This window comes from Balaenoptera ricei, chromosome 2 (genome assembly GCF_028023285.1).
Source record: "Balaenoptera ricei isolate mBalRic1 chromosome 2, mBalRic1.hap2, whole genome shotgun sequence".
NCBI classification, from domain to species: domain Eukaryota; kingdom Metazoa; phylum Chordata; class Mammalia; order Artiodactyla; family Balaenopteridae; genus Balaenoptera; species Balaenoptera ricei.
Genome location: NC_082640.1, coordinates 173,737,860 through 173,751,621, shown reverse-complemented (window position 1 = coordinate 173,751,621; position 13,762 = coordinate 173,737,860). Strand labels below are relative to the sequence as shown.

Below are 13,762 nucleotides of genomic sequence, written 5' to 3'. Positions count from 1 at the left end.
TTGACGCATAGTTGATTTACAATGTTGTGTTAGTTTCAGATGTACAGCACAGTGACTCAGTTATACATATATATTCATAAACATACACACGTATATATATTCTTTTTCAGGTTCTTTTCCCTTATAGGTTATTACCTATAAGGTATAAGTATACTGAGTATAGTTTCCTGTGCTATACAGTAGGTCCTTGTTGGTTATCTACTTTATATATAGTAGTGTGTATACGTTAATCCCGAACTCCTAATTTATCCCTCCGCTCCCTTCCTTTCCACTTTGGTAACTATGTTTGGGGGTTTTTTTGCCTGTGGGTCTATTTCTGTTTTGTAAATAAGTTCATTTGTATTTTTTTTTTATTTTTATTTTTTTTTGGCTGCCCTCTGCAGCATGTGGAATCTTAGTTCTCTTACCAGGGATCGAACCTATGTGCCCTACATCAGAAGTGCAGAGTCTTAACCACTGGACCGCCAGGGAAGTCCCCCATTTGTATTTTTTTTTTTTTAGATTAGTTTTCTGTACTTTGTAATGTTAAAGACTTTACTCCAGCAGAAACATCCGTGGACAGGGAGTCAAGAAGTGACATCTGCCACTAACTCTGCATGGGGGATGTGTTGGGATGCTTTGGGTTACAAATGACAGAAAATCCAGCTCAGTGTCCAAACAAGACAGGAAATGTGTTGGCCCATCCACTGAGTCCTGGCTGGACCTGCCTGTTTTTCCACACCAGTCCACTGCCCCTGGAGCTGATGATGGGATCAATCCTGCCCAAACCACCAGGCTGGGGAATTGGGTGCTGTTGAGAAGAATAGACACTGGAGAGGAAACTACCAGTGTGCGTTCTGACATGTGGCCCTAAGTCACTTCACTTCTCCGGGCCTCAGTTGTCCCATTAAATTGGGGGCTTGTCCGAATCCATGAGTGAAGTCCTTCCTAAGGGTAAGCTTTATGATTTTATTTTTATTAATTGGTTTTTGTAATGAATGAACAAACCTTTTTTGGCCAGTGCTGTAGAGCTAAGAGTGTAATTAGGAAACAAATAGCTCTGTTTCGATAAGTCAGGGCAGTCAGCCTTAGTAACTTTCCTCCTACCCGTAAGTTGCAGATTTTGATCTAGAAAAATGAGCAGTGGAGGATGTGAGGGAGGAGCCCCGGAAAACAGCATGGAAAGCCTGCTTTGACTTAGTAAAGCATATTTTTCGCAGCAAACGTATCTTGGATGTTCGTTCACAGGAGCTCCGGGAAGGTCTGGGCCCGGCTTATTTTTCTTACCATAACCATTGGAGGCTCTGCTAGGAAGCTGGTATCACAAAGAAGCTGAGAGAGGTTTAATTTGGATCCAGAGGGAGCTGGTGTTGCCAGAAGGCAGAGAGTGACTCTAAATGGCAGTGGAATCAGATCCCTGTGGTTAGTTGAGGGTTTCTCGAGAATGAAACCACAGACCTCAGCTTTCTACTTCATCCACTTTTTATGGAGCCTTTGGCCAGTCTGGATATGAGATCCCAGTAGTGGCACCAGGAAAGCTTTCAAGGAAGCATCTGAGGGTGGTTCCTGAGGGAATGAACTCCTGGGCCTTGGTACCAAAATCCAATTGGGAGTGCCGTGGACGTGAGGGTGGCATGGGTGCTGGAGATGGCAGTGAGCTATGGGGGCCTGTTTCCTCCATTCCCAGTGCACAGAGCTGTGTGTAGACTCTGAGGACCTGTAGGGCCCAGGGCTGCCTCAGTCGGAGAGTTTTACCCTCATGTCCAGGATCTACGGGGAAAAGTTAATCTGATTAGTAGTACAGTCAGTATATTTTTATTGTGGTTGGCTCATTTTTGAACTTATGTGTAGAGTTGGCAAAGGTTGATCTGTGCCTTAACCTAATTCCCTGCAATATAGCTTTTGGAAATTCGTTCTGGTGTGGTGGTCGGTGGTGTTTCTAAACCGGCAGACAATTACCACCTAACTTTGTGTGCAAAGCGAAAGAGAAATAATTCGAAAATGGTTGCTAGTCAAATGTCTGTGCCTTGGAAGCATTAGCCTGAAGTGAAGCCATAAGATCTTTATCCCTGTGGTGGTAGGTCATTTGTTGGATTGGGGGAGGAGACGATGAGGACTGGAGAGAGAGTAGATTGTTTTATGAGTTGCCTCATGGGCACCTTCATAGCTGCTTGTTCCTTCTGCGGGTCCATCCAGATGGGAGGTAGGGACAGGCTTGGAGTTTCAGGCCTGGCCTCTGGAGTTGTCAAGTGTCATGAGGTTTTTTTTTTGTTGTTCCAAAAATCTTTGTGTTTTATAATTCAGGCAGGAGCTCAGTGCTGGTATGTGACCATTACCCTGCGTCTTACGGCATTTTGTAGATACATTTGTCATTCATTGAATGATGTTCATTTCTACGTGAGCATCAAGAGCTGAGCCTGCAGAAGTAGAAAGGGTGTGTGATGTTTAGTGGTCCATTTGAAAGATGCTACGCAAGAACCAAATCAAAGAAACCCAAAAACCTCCGACAAAGAAGCCCAAGAGGTAGACTGCAAGCAGCAAGTTACATTCTGTGATCTTGGAAATGAGATCTTGGATAGTATAAATAGATAGGAGAGTGCGATGCTTAAGAGGATGGGCTCTGCAGACCGAAGAGACTTGGGGTCTTAACTTTTCATTTCACCTCTTAGTGCCAATTACTGACCACCAGCAAACAACTTTTATTGTATTTTATTTTTGCCATGCCACGCAGCTTGTGGGATCTCAGTTCCCCGACCAGAGACTGAACCCCGGTCATGGCAGTGGAAGCCTGGAATCCTAACCACTAGGCCACCAGGGAGCTCCCATAACTTAACTTCTTTTTTTTAATAGCTACTTTATTTATTTATTTATTTTTTGGCTGTGTGGGGTCTTCGTTTCGTGCGAGGGCTTTCTCTAGTTGCGGCAAGCGGGGGCCACTCTTCATCGCGGTGCGCGGGCCTCTCACTATCGTGGCCTCTCTTGTTGCGGAGCACAGGCTCCAGACGCGCAGGCTCAGCAGTTGTGGCTCACGGGCCCAGCTGCTCCGCGGCACGTGGGATCTTCCCAGACCAGGGCTCGAACCCGTGTCCCCTGCATTAGCAGGCAGATTCTCAACCTCTGCGCCACCAGGGAAGCCCCATAACTTAACTTCTTTAAGCCTCAGTGTCCTCATCTGTAAAAGAGGATGACAGCCCCTACCTGGGAAGGATAATGGAAGGATAAAATAAATAATGCAGGTAAAGCTCTTGGCGTGGTGCCTGGCACGTAGGGAACACTGGAGAGCTTTTGTTGTTTTGTATGCTGTATAATTTTTTGGATTGCAGTAATTGGGTACTTGGTGTTCATTGTTTTGGCTTTTGTTATTTAGGTGCCTTGAACAGCCTCAGGCAAAATTGACATTCCCTTTGGTCCTCCTCAGGACAGTTAGGAGTAAGGTGGTGTTAGGGTTGTCTCTGGACAAGCCAGGTTTCCCACCAATGAAGGAAGAGGCAAACTCTGCCTGTCAGACATGGTACTAGGGAAGAGCCCCCTGTGGCTCGGTTTCAAAGCAATATTTTGTCCCTACCCTTCCACAGAGAGGTGACAGAAATCTAGTTAGTCTCCGAAGAGTGGTAGAGAAGCTGAGACTTCAACGGGATGCCATTTTAGACGTCTCAATTTCTTTGGATGGAATTGGGTTTTTACGTGTTTGATTCAAACAACAACAGCAACAAATCTGCAAGAACTCTTTTGCACAGAGGACCGAAAGAATGGCTTCTTACTGGATACAGAAACTTGGGTAAAAAACATGCAAACACGTGAAGAACCACCAGATTGCTGTCGGTAGGTGGCAAAGTACTTTGCTATAAATATTGCAGGACTCCTCTTTCTTTTAAAAGAAAAACTTGCATTGCATTTCAGACAACAGAAATGGCTGGACAAGTCTTTAGTTCATGTGCAAGAAACTGAAAACAATGTGAAAGATTTTCCTTAAATGGAGATAGAGCTTGGCCCGGTCTCACGTTGAAGTTCAAGCCCTGGTCTGAATTGGCCCTCCATGTGTTATTTCTCATACGTTATACGCAAGGTTCCCCTGCCCAAGGCCGGGGAATCATTCATTTTTTCCCTGTAATCTTGAGGTGTGTACAGGGCACGACTCAGCCTCAGACCTTTCTGCTTTCACTTTTGGTTATTCAGAACCTCCATCTGGCGGTATTTGACTATGAGTGTTTTCTGTGGCTTTTCTGTGGCTCCTGTTCAAAGTATTCAAAGCAGTTTAAAAATACATAATGTTCAGCGATCTGACCAAGAACTAATGTAAGTACTTATTTGAGGACTATTTTTAACTCTTTAACTCTTACTACGTCTTGGAAATAGATACTAAGATTTAAAAAAGGTTTGAAAAACATAGGACTACTTCTCCACAGTCACAATGCTTTCAGTGGCGACAGTAGTTGCAAACAGCACAGTTTGTAAAAACAGAAGAGCTAAAATTCTTTATTTAATATTAAACAGGAAACTGAAAGCAGTCTGCAGCAATGTGGTGGGTTTCCAACAAACCTGCGGCTGGGTTTATCTGTGCTGAACAGCCTAAATGAGACATTTCCCCTTTCATTCTGTTAAGATGGTGAGTTTTCATGAAAATCTCAACCAAAACATGACCATTGGAAGCAGGTTCTGTCTTGTTAGATGTTAAAGCAACCGGTTTCCACTAGAACCTAAGGAAATTTGGAAGCGAGTTGCAAACCTCTCAAAGAGTGGAAAATGCACTTTTGTTTCGCCTTTGTGCAGGGCTGTCACTCACCCAACATGTGCATATGAATATTATTTCCGAAGACCTGGGCTTCATTTTAAGGTCAGCCTTCAATTTCGAGAGAATATAATTTGCTGCTATTTTTAGAGCATCATGATTGCTCGTAATAACTAATGGAAAAAACTCAACAGAGAAATAAATGTCTAGCAGCTGTGTCTGCTTAAACTTGATTAAAGGCAGTAAAAAAAGTAAACAGAAGAATGAATGTGACAATGGACGGAGGGAGAGACAAGTATCCCTCATTGTGAAAAGTTTTACAGACATAACTCGTTCTCCTTTGGAGGCCAGCGGTGTCTGTGTTTAAAGTTTACTTTACTGTTTGTCTTGAGTGGGATCAGTGTTGTAGTGAATAATTTATAGGCAGCATGAATGAGCTCATTAGTCACCTTTTCAGACTTTAAATGAGTTTTGTGGTTGTCATTACTCGAGCCTTCTGTTCAGCCGCGGAGCAAAATGACAGTTTGGCAGTTGGCTGCCTGTCGTCAGGCAGCCTGCTCACCCATTTAGGTCTGCGTTGCCTTTGTGTTTCCTTGAAACCTTCTCCTTCTCCTCCTGTGCCGGCCCAGGGACTCTCACATTTCAGATGCCTTTTGCACCCCAAGTTTAAATGAGTTTTTCGGGGGTTAAAAATGATCTTTTAGTTGCGTCTGCCAGCAAGAATGAAGTAGATGGAGTGAGCTTTTTTTTCTAGCAACTCCTGTGTAGGACCCCCTTGGTGCATGGTTTGATATTCAGGTTCTTCCACAGCAGCAAGCGAGGGAGTCCTCGTTGAGCGGCTGAGCCGGGCCGTCCCATGGCGGCAGGCGTTGCAGGCAAGGAGACGTCGCTGGAGTTCGGAGGGAGCCGGCTGTCCCCGAGTAGGTCTGCATCAGTTCCAGTCCTCAGCATCCGTGTGGGGCGGGTGTCTGTGGATGGAGACACTTATTCCAGCAAAGCTGCCCGGCCAGATTCCCAAGGCCAAAGAGAACCACGTTTTTCCTACAAAGAGATCGACAAGACGACCTTGCAGGAGCCCAGCCAACTGGAGGGTCCACATCACTGGGAATGGCCATTACTTCTTCCCCATCTCTACGTCTTCCCAGTTCAGATCATTAAGAGAAAGCAAATGGTTGCAGCTGCCTCCTTACTGTGCCCTTGGAGACTTGCCTTGGGGGCTGGTATGAGGGGGAGATGAGCCTGGGCATGCCAATAGCAGGTGGGATTGCTTTGGAACGGATGTCATGACGCTCATCCCTCCCTTTGAACTTGGCCTGGGCAGCCTCCGGAGAGCTCTGACGTCCACTCTCTGGGACTGGACTCCATCTGGAAGTCCAGGACTCTGTGGCATGCCCACCTTGGCCCTCGGGTCGCCTCTGTGGCGCTGCTGGTGCATGGATGCTTGCCCGGGGAGTCTCAGCCAACCGCCTGCACCCCCGTGCTGAGGTCTCTTTGACATTAGCTGTGAGCAACAGGCACTAATGGCTGCCATCACCAATGTGGGCAGCACCCCCTTCTGGGATCCATATTGTCAGACAGCTGGCCCCGAGGCAAGGAGGAAAGATGCTCAGTACTCCTCTCTAGAAGAAATGCCTGGTTGTTTAGGGGCCAAATCTTTGGAGCCACAGTCACATGTCTTTGAGTACAGAGAAATGAGGTGCTGTCGATCGCACCCACAGAAAGACAGCAATCCAGTTAGCCACTTCCTTCCCAGCCTCCACCCCTTAGTGATGGGGCACTCACAGGCACTCATGCCTCACGCTTTATGGACACATTTTGCTTGCATCTGAATCACAATATTGAAGGCACAAGAGATGCTATTTTTGGAAGGAGTCAGGGTTTAAAAACTGAAAGTGTTGGGTGAATTGCACTACCCAGTAGAGGAGAAGGGACTTCAGGTTTGGCTGTTGTAACAAATTAACTTGCTTATCTTCATAAAAGAACTTTGTACAGCAGGGAAATACGTTGATAATATTTTTAATCTATGTAACGTTTCCCAGAGAGTTCACCAAATTCGGAGCTTTTACTTTGTTTTAAAAAGACAATCTGAAGGAGAAGAATTGATTGTTTTCTTTCACATCCCTCCGAAAAAGTAAAATGAGAGAAGTTATTTCTTGGCACGGTTAAGACTTTGGCAGACATAGTCACCGAGACCCATGAGACTGTGGTACTTGGTGTACTTGCTGAAGAGGGGAAAACAATAAATGCTCTTAAAAACGTTGGAGGAGGAAAAGGTTGATGATTCTACTTTTCTTTCACTGATCTGTAGAGTTATTAGATACCAGTTTGAGAGAGGAATAAAAAAGAGCATTTTTTTTCCTGTTAAGTGATTGAGTTTTTTGATTACCACTAATTCCACATGCTATGAGCAGAAGAGAAGTGTAAGACGGGGTCCTTGCCTCTCAAGGCTCTTAGTCAGTTTGACACTCAGGAGCTAGTTGATTTATTTTTTATTACAAAGGTACACCATACCATGTTGATTATGAAATAGAAGCTGAACTTTGTCTTTTTGAAAGTAGTCCCTTTTCATTCAGCTTAAAAGTCCCTTTTTTCCTTCTACCTCCTGGTCACAATTTTTCCTTTCTTGACCCCCACTGCTTCTGGCCTTTTACATCCTTGACCTCTAAGAGGTTCTTTAAGATAAAACCAAATGCTCTGGATTGACCTGAAGCTTCCCTTGGTAGGAACACGGCTCTAAACTCTGGAGCCAAACTGTGTGGGTTCAAATCCCAGCCCCATCACTTACCAGCTGTGTGACCTTGGGCAGGTGGCTAAACCTCTCTGTGCCTCAGGCTCCTCATTTATAAGATGGCCATAATAACAGTATCTACCTCACATGGTTAATGTGAGGCTGAAACAGTGAATATTTGCAAAGTCTTAGAACACTCACTGGCACTGAATAAGTGGCCAATTAAATACAATCGATTTCATTCTTCACGGGTTCCATATTTGCAAATTCTCCTACTTGCTAAAATTTATTTGTAATCATAAAATCAATACTTGTGGTGCTTTCATGGTCATTCGTGGACATGTGCAGAGTGGCAACAAATATGAGTAATCCAACACACACATTCCCAGCTGAGACAAAGCAACTCTCCGCCTTTTTGTTTCAGCTTTCATATTGTAAACAAGCATCCTTTTAAATGTCTCTTTAGTGTCACTTTTTTGGTGTGCTTTTTGTTGGCGATTTTGCTGTTTACAATGGCACCCAATCACAAGTGCTGAAGTGCTATCTTGTGTTCCTAAGTGCCAGAAGATTGTGATTGCCATGTGGAGAAAAGACAAGCTTTTCCTGTGTTCGATAAGCTTTGTTCAGACATGAGTTGTAGTGCTGGTGGCCATGAGTTCAATGTTAATGAATCAACAATATATATTAAATCAGGTATCTTTAAACGGAATCGGAGAAAATAAGGTAATGTATTGATCAGTTAATGAAAATGTTGTGACCAGTGGCTCACAGGAACCTAACCCTAGATTTCCTCTAGGAGCAGTGGTTCAATATTTGCTAATTCAGTGTTTGACTGAATAATAAGAATTGACTGCAGATAAATGGCATCCAAGTACTCAGAGGGGCAGCCTCCTTTAGGACAAGCTTTTGACTGTAGGGAGTATCCCTGGGAGGGCAGGAGAAGCAGGAGTAGTTCTGGCCATGCAGAGTGTGCCTCAGTTGGGCACAGATTTTTCTGTCAGATTTAAAAAAACAACAACCAAAAAGATGCAACCACATTTGGTCCCTTAGAAGCATAAGTTGTCATAGAAGATCCATCCGGAAACGGAGAGTAAATGTTCCCCCTTCCCCACAAATTCTTACTTCAAGAGTATTTTCCCTCATCTTTGAACCTACATAAGAGTTTGTAGAAAACGTTTGATACTCAAAACCAATAAGTTGAAAGCTTTCCCACAACCAGACAATAGACCCCATTATGCAGGGTATAACGTTTGTTATACTTAGCAATTCTCTTGTTAGCTTGGAGCACCAGCCTTTTCAGAAAGGGATCATTTTGTCCCTTCTGATTGAAAAGATCACAAAATGCTTCAATTTGGTGAGAAGTTTTGCCAACATATCTATTTTCCCCCAAACTCTTACTTTATGAAATGTTTGCAAATTGTTTCACACATACAGTGTATGAGAATGTGAAAGTGATTCAGAAAAGGGAAAGCTTCACTTAAAACGACTGGAAAATGCAAGTAGAAGGGAACAAAGGGAACATGGGTAACTGTGGCCCATATAATTTAATAACGTGCCTCTAGCCTCTTATTTTGGCAGTTTCCAAGGTACCACGATTTTAAAAAACAATGTCCCAACAAACATCCACCTGAAAACACTGTTGCATATTTCAGTGCTTTCACTCAATACATATTGACTGAGTGTCTTCTGTGTGTGTCAGACACTGGAGTAACTTTGCTTGTGTACACTGCTGAATAAAATAGGTATGGATCCTGGTTTTATGGGGCTTATTATCTCATGGGGGTAGGCATTCTGGTGGGGAAGTTTACTGTCTTGCTTTGGCAACTCCTTAGGATAAATTCGTAGAAGCTGGAAATTTAGAGTCAATGACCAGGCTCGCTTAAGTTTTAATTCAGTTCACCAGACTGCCCTCTTAAATAGTTATACCAAGTCACGTTCCTCCGATACCCACACCAATATTGGTGTGGTTATTCTTTTTAAGTCTGTGCCAATCTGATGCATGAAATGAGATAATCACAATTGCCTGAATTGGCATTTCTGGGATTTCTTTGCTTTTTTTTTTTTTTTACTGAGGTTGAGCATCTTTTCATGGGTATATTGCCATTTGTGTTCCTCCTTTTGTGAATTTGCCCCATTTCTCATTAGGGTGATAATTTTCTCATTGAGTTGTAAGAGTTATAGATTTAAAATATTAACCCTTTTTCATATGTATGACAAATACTTCCTTGTTTTTTTTTTTGTCTTTGAACTTGTTTTATGACCTGTGGTCTTACACACAAAGTTTAAATTGTTTTGTAGTCAAATATGTCATTATTTTCCTTATGATTTATTTACTTAACAAAAATAGCTCTAAGTGCCAGGGCACCGTTACATGTGTTTTACGGATATTCATTCATTTAATCTTTATCACGACCCTACGAAGTGGGTCTTGCTGTATCCTCCATCTTTCCCCCTTTTTTTTTAAGATGAGGAAACTAGGGGTTTCCCTGGTGGCGCAGTGGCTGAGAATCTGCCTGCCAATGCAGGGGACACGGGTTCGAGCCCTGGTCCGGGGAGATCCCACATGCCGTGGAGCAACTAAGCCCGTGCGCCACAACTACTGAGCCTGCGCTCTAGAGCCCGCGAGCCACAAGTATTGAAGCCCGTGCACCTAGAGCCCGTGCACAGCAACAAGAAAAGCCACCACAATGAGAAGCCCGCGCACCACAACAAAGAGTAGCCCCCGCTGGCAGCAACTAGAGAAAGCCCGTGACCCAACGCAGCCAAAAACAAACAAATAAATAAATAAATAAATTTATTAAAAAAAAATAAAGATGAGGAAACTAGGTAGAGAGAAAGAAGCTAAGTACCTTGATTAAGGTTACCCAGTTAGTATGTGGTGAAGTGAGAATACGAACGTAGTCCCAGGCCACTAAGCTATATCAGCTCTGGTCTTGGTATTAGGCTCTCTGTGTGTGTTTATTTGCGGTTGCTTCATAAATGCTCACTGAATCTTCCACATCCTTGAGGGCAAGTGCCACATCTTTTATTTCTCCCAGTTCCTTCCCAGTGCCCTCCACACAGTACTGGGCATGGTATAGCTAGATGCTTAATAAGTACTTTTTGACTGAATGAATTGACTAAATCTGGATTCTGGATCATCAGCTCACACTTTTGTTTATGCTCAAAGAGGAGTTGACAGGTTCTATATTTTCCATTTTGCTTCCAGCAGGCGACTTGATAGGCTCGGCTTTGGCTAGGGCACCTGAGCTAATGAATGTCCCTCCACGGGTTCAGCTGTACTTTCCCCTTACTCCACAGCCCTCCTTCCCTCTTCATATAAGCCTCCTGGCTCTAATCCCTGCTGGAGAAATTCTAATAAGCCTTTTCCCAGGCACCACCCTTCAGAACCTGTCAGGTAAACACCAAGGACGCACAAGGGGAAAACGCCAAGAGGGCATGACTGGAAAGCCCAAAGGATGCTTGAACGAGCCTTTGAAACTCACCAAGAGATGGAGGGTCTTCCAGCTGTGGTCCTGGGTGTCTCTTCCTTCTGCAAAGGAGGGAAGGAAGTGAGGAATTATTTGGCTACTATGAACAGCATTCTCACATGTTATCTCAAAGAGACTTAGTCAACCAACAATTAAGGAGTTACCTTTGAACATAATCTCTTGTCTTCTCATATTCAGTCATTGGATAGATTCTCTTGGTTCTTCCTTTGCAGCCTCTCATGCATTCATTTTTTCCAGTCTCACTGACTACTTTCTAATTCAATGGGTCCCAAAATGTGGTCCCTGGACCAGCAGCAGCATCACCTAGGAGCTTCTTAGAGACGCAAACTCTCAGGCCCCAGCTCAGACCTACGGAATCAGACACTCTGGGGGTGGCGGCCAGCAAGCTGAGTTTGCATAAGCCCTACAGGTGATTCTGATGCACATTTGGGTTTGAGAACCGCTGCTCTAATGGAACCCCCCTTTTATTATTCAAACGTTATAAATGTGTTGGGTGCTCATTGTAGAAAATTTGGAAAATATAGACAAGTATGAGAGAAGCAGGCAAAAAAATTACCCCATAACTCTACCCCGCAGAGGGAAACACTATTTTACTATTTTAACATTTTTTGTTATTAAAAAATATGTTAAAATATGATAATATGATAAATATGATTTTATCATATATGATATGATAAAATATGATATGATTATCATATATGATAAATATGATAAATATAAATCTGATAAATATGATAAATATGAGAATCTTTGTTTCTTTTTGTATGTACTGTGGTGTTTTCTGATTGGTTCTGTCTACTTTTGGTCTTCCATTTCCTTCTTTCCGCTCCTAAAGCTCACCTTGGATCCATGATCCCATTCTTCTTCTTTTTTAAAATTGAGATATATTTGACATATAACACTGTGTGAGTTTAAGGTGTACGGCATACTGATTTGATACATTGATACTGAAATATTATCGCCACTATAGCATTAGCTAATACCTCTATTGTGTCACATAATTATCATTTCTTCTAGTATTGGGAATAATCAAGATCTAGTCACTTAGCAAGTTTAATGCTTATAATACAGTTTTGTTGTCTATAATCACTGTACTGTGTATTAGGGCTCTAGGACTTATCTACTAGAGGCAAGCTATTCTTTTTTTTAAAGCATATTTCTGATAGAACAACTTCTGGATCCAAAAATACTCAATGAGTTCCTCTTCCCCTCTGATTACTGTACATAAACTGCTTACCTTAGCATTCAGGAAGTTTTGTGATAGGATGTTTCCTCGCTTATCCACTAATATGCATGCTCCATAAGGAACAAAAACTTTGTATCCCTGGAACCTAATAACGTCATGTACTTGGTGGGCCTCAGTATACTTGTTCAAGGAATGAATGCATCTTCTTTTTTTTAAATTAATTAATTAATTAATTAATTAATTTTTGGCTGCCTTGGGTCTTCGTTGCTGCGCGCGCGGGCTTTCTCTAGTTGTGGCGAGCGGAGGCTACTACTCTTCGTTGCGGTGCATGGGCTTCTCATTGTGGTGGCTTCTCTCTGCGGAGCATGTGCTCTAGGCGCACGGGCTTCAGTAGTTGTGGTGCACGGGCTCAACAGTTGTGGCTCGTGGGCTCTAGAGCGCAGGCTCAGTAGTTGTGGTGCACGGGCTTCGTTGCTCCGCGGCATGTGGGATCCTCCCGGACCAGGGCTCGAACCCGTGTCCCCTGCATTGGCAGGCAGATTCTTAACCACTGCGCCACCAGGGAAGTCCTGAATGCATCTTCTAATACAGTCAAGTCATAGTTGATAAATCTGTATGCGCCATTCATGTCTCCTGCCTGGAAAAGCAGTTTGTGCTGTGGCGCTTTCTCAAAGTGCATATGCCTGGGACCTGTCCTAGGAGATTCTGATCTATTAGGTGTGGCTTCCCAGGTATCCCCAATTGAGAAGCTCAGGTCTAGAATGTCCCTTCCCCGTTTCTATGGATCTATGTTTATTATTCTCCTTCCAAAGTCACCTCCCTTCCCCTCCCCAGGCCTGTTGTACCAGATGGTTCTACTATGCCTCCTGCTGTTAGGAGGGGAGAAGGGAAGAGTTATCTGAATTAGGCCAAGCCAATCAGATTATTTCCCTGGGAATCTGAACTGTGTAGCGGAAGGCTGAGGCAGTCTGAAGGTGGTGGGTGCTGGCAATCAGAAGGTCCTTTGCTGCTGGCAGCCATGTGTTGTGATATATGAGTAGAGGAAGCCAGCCTTCAGGGAGGAGAGTGGACAGACATATAGAGGGAGGTAGGAAAGACAACTTGGTCTCAGAGGGAAAGAGATGGATGGAGAGGAAAACCGCCTCATGACGCCCCAGTTCCACGCAGTCCAGCTGTGCTTCGTGTCCCAGGCTTGACCCAAGTTCCCACTTGGGTGTCCTTTTCCCTGGAGTCAATGTGAAGGATCCTGTTCAGAAGCCCGTCTTTCCAGGCCTGCCTCAGATTCCTCCTCGTATTTGAAAGTCCCTCAGGTCTTCTCACCTGCAGCCCTCTCTCACTGCCATCACTGGCCTCGAGAGGGGTCGCGGGGCTTTACACTGAACTGTTCATAAATAATCATGTTGGCTAAATAACCAGTGATGGGGGAGGGGCTTTAACGTTCCAGGGCAGAGAAGCATGTTGGAGAAGAAAGCACAAAACACCACGGCGAGGGCCAGTCCTCTCCACAGAGGAGGAACCTGGGGTCCCATGCTGACTGCAGACTGACTGGGCTACAATCTGGGTCCTCCCGCTCCCAGATACAGGGCCTCCTCAGCCCAGGCCCAGACGGGGCTGCGGAAAGGTCCCATCAAGTCCCCAGTCAGGAAATA

General features: G+C 44.1%; 1 protein-coding gene and 1 long non-coding RNA gene across 4 annotated transcripts in view; one reads left to right on the top strand and one right to left on the bottom strand.

The window, feature by feature from the left end:
• FOXN3 (forkhead box N3) overlaps positions 1–13,762 on the top strand; it is a 406,052-nt gene that overhangs the window by 147,937 nt on the left and 244,353 nt on the right. The gene's annotated exons all lie outside the window — the stretch shown is intronic.
• Positions 1,771–12,938, bottom strand: LOC132360729 (uncharacterized). The gene is made up of 3 exons (XR_009501166.1): positions 12,165–12,938; positions 10,922–10,968; positions 1,771–2,396 (listed from the first exon to the last, which is right to left on the bottom strand). It is a non-coding gene; the product is annotated as an uncharacterized LOC132360729 (long non-coding RNA).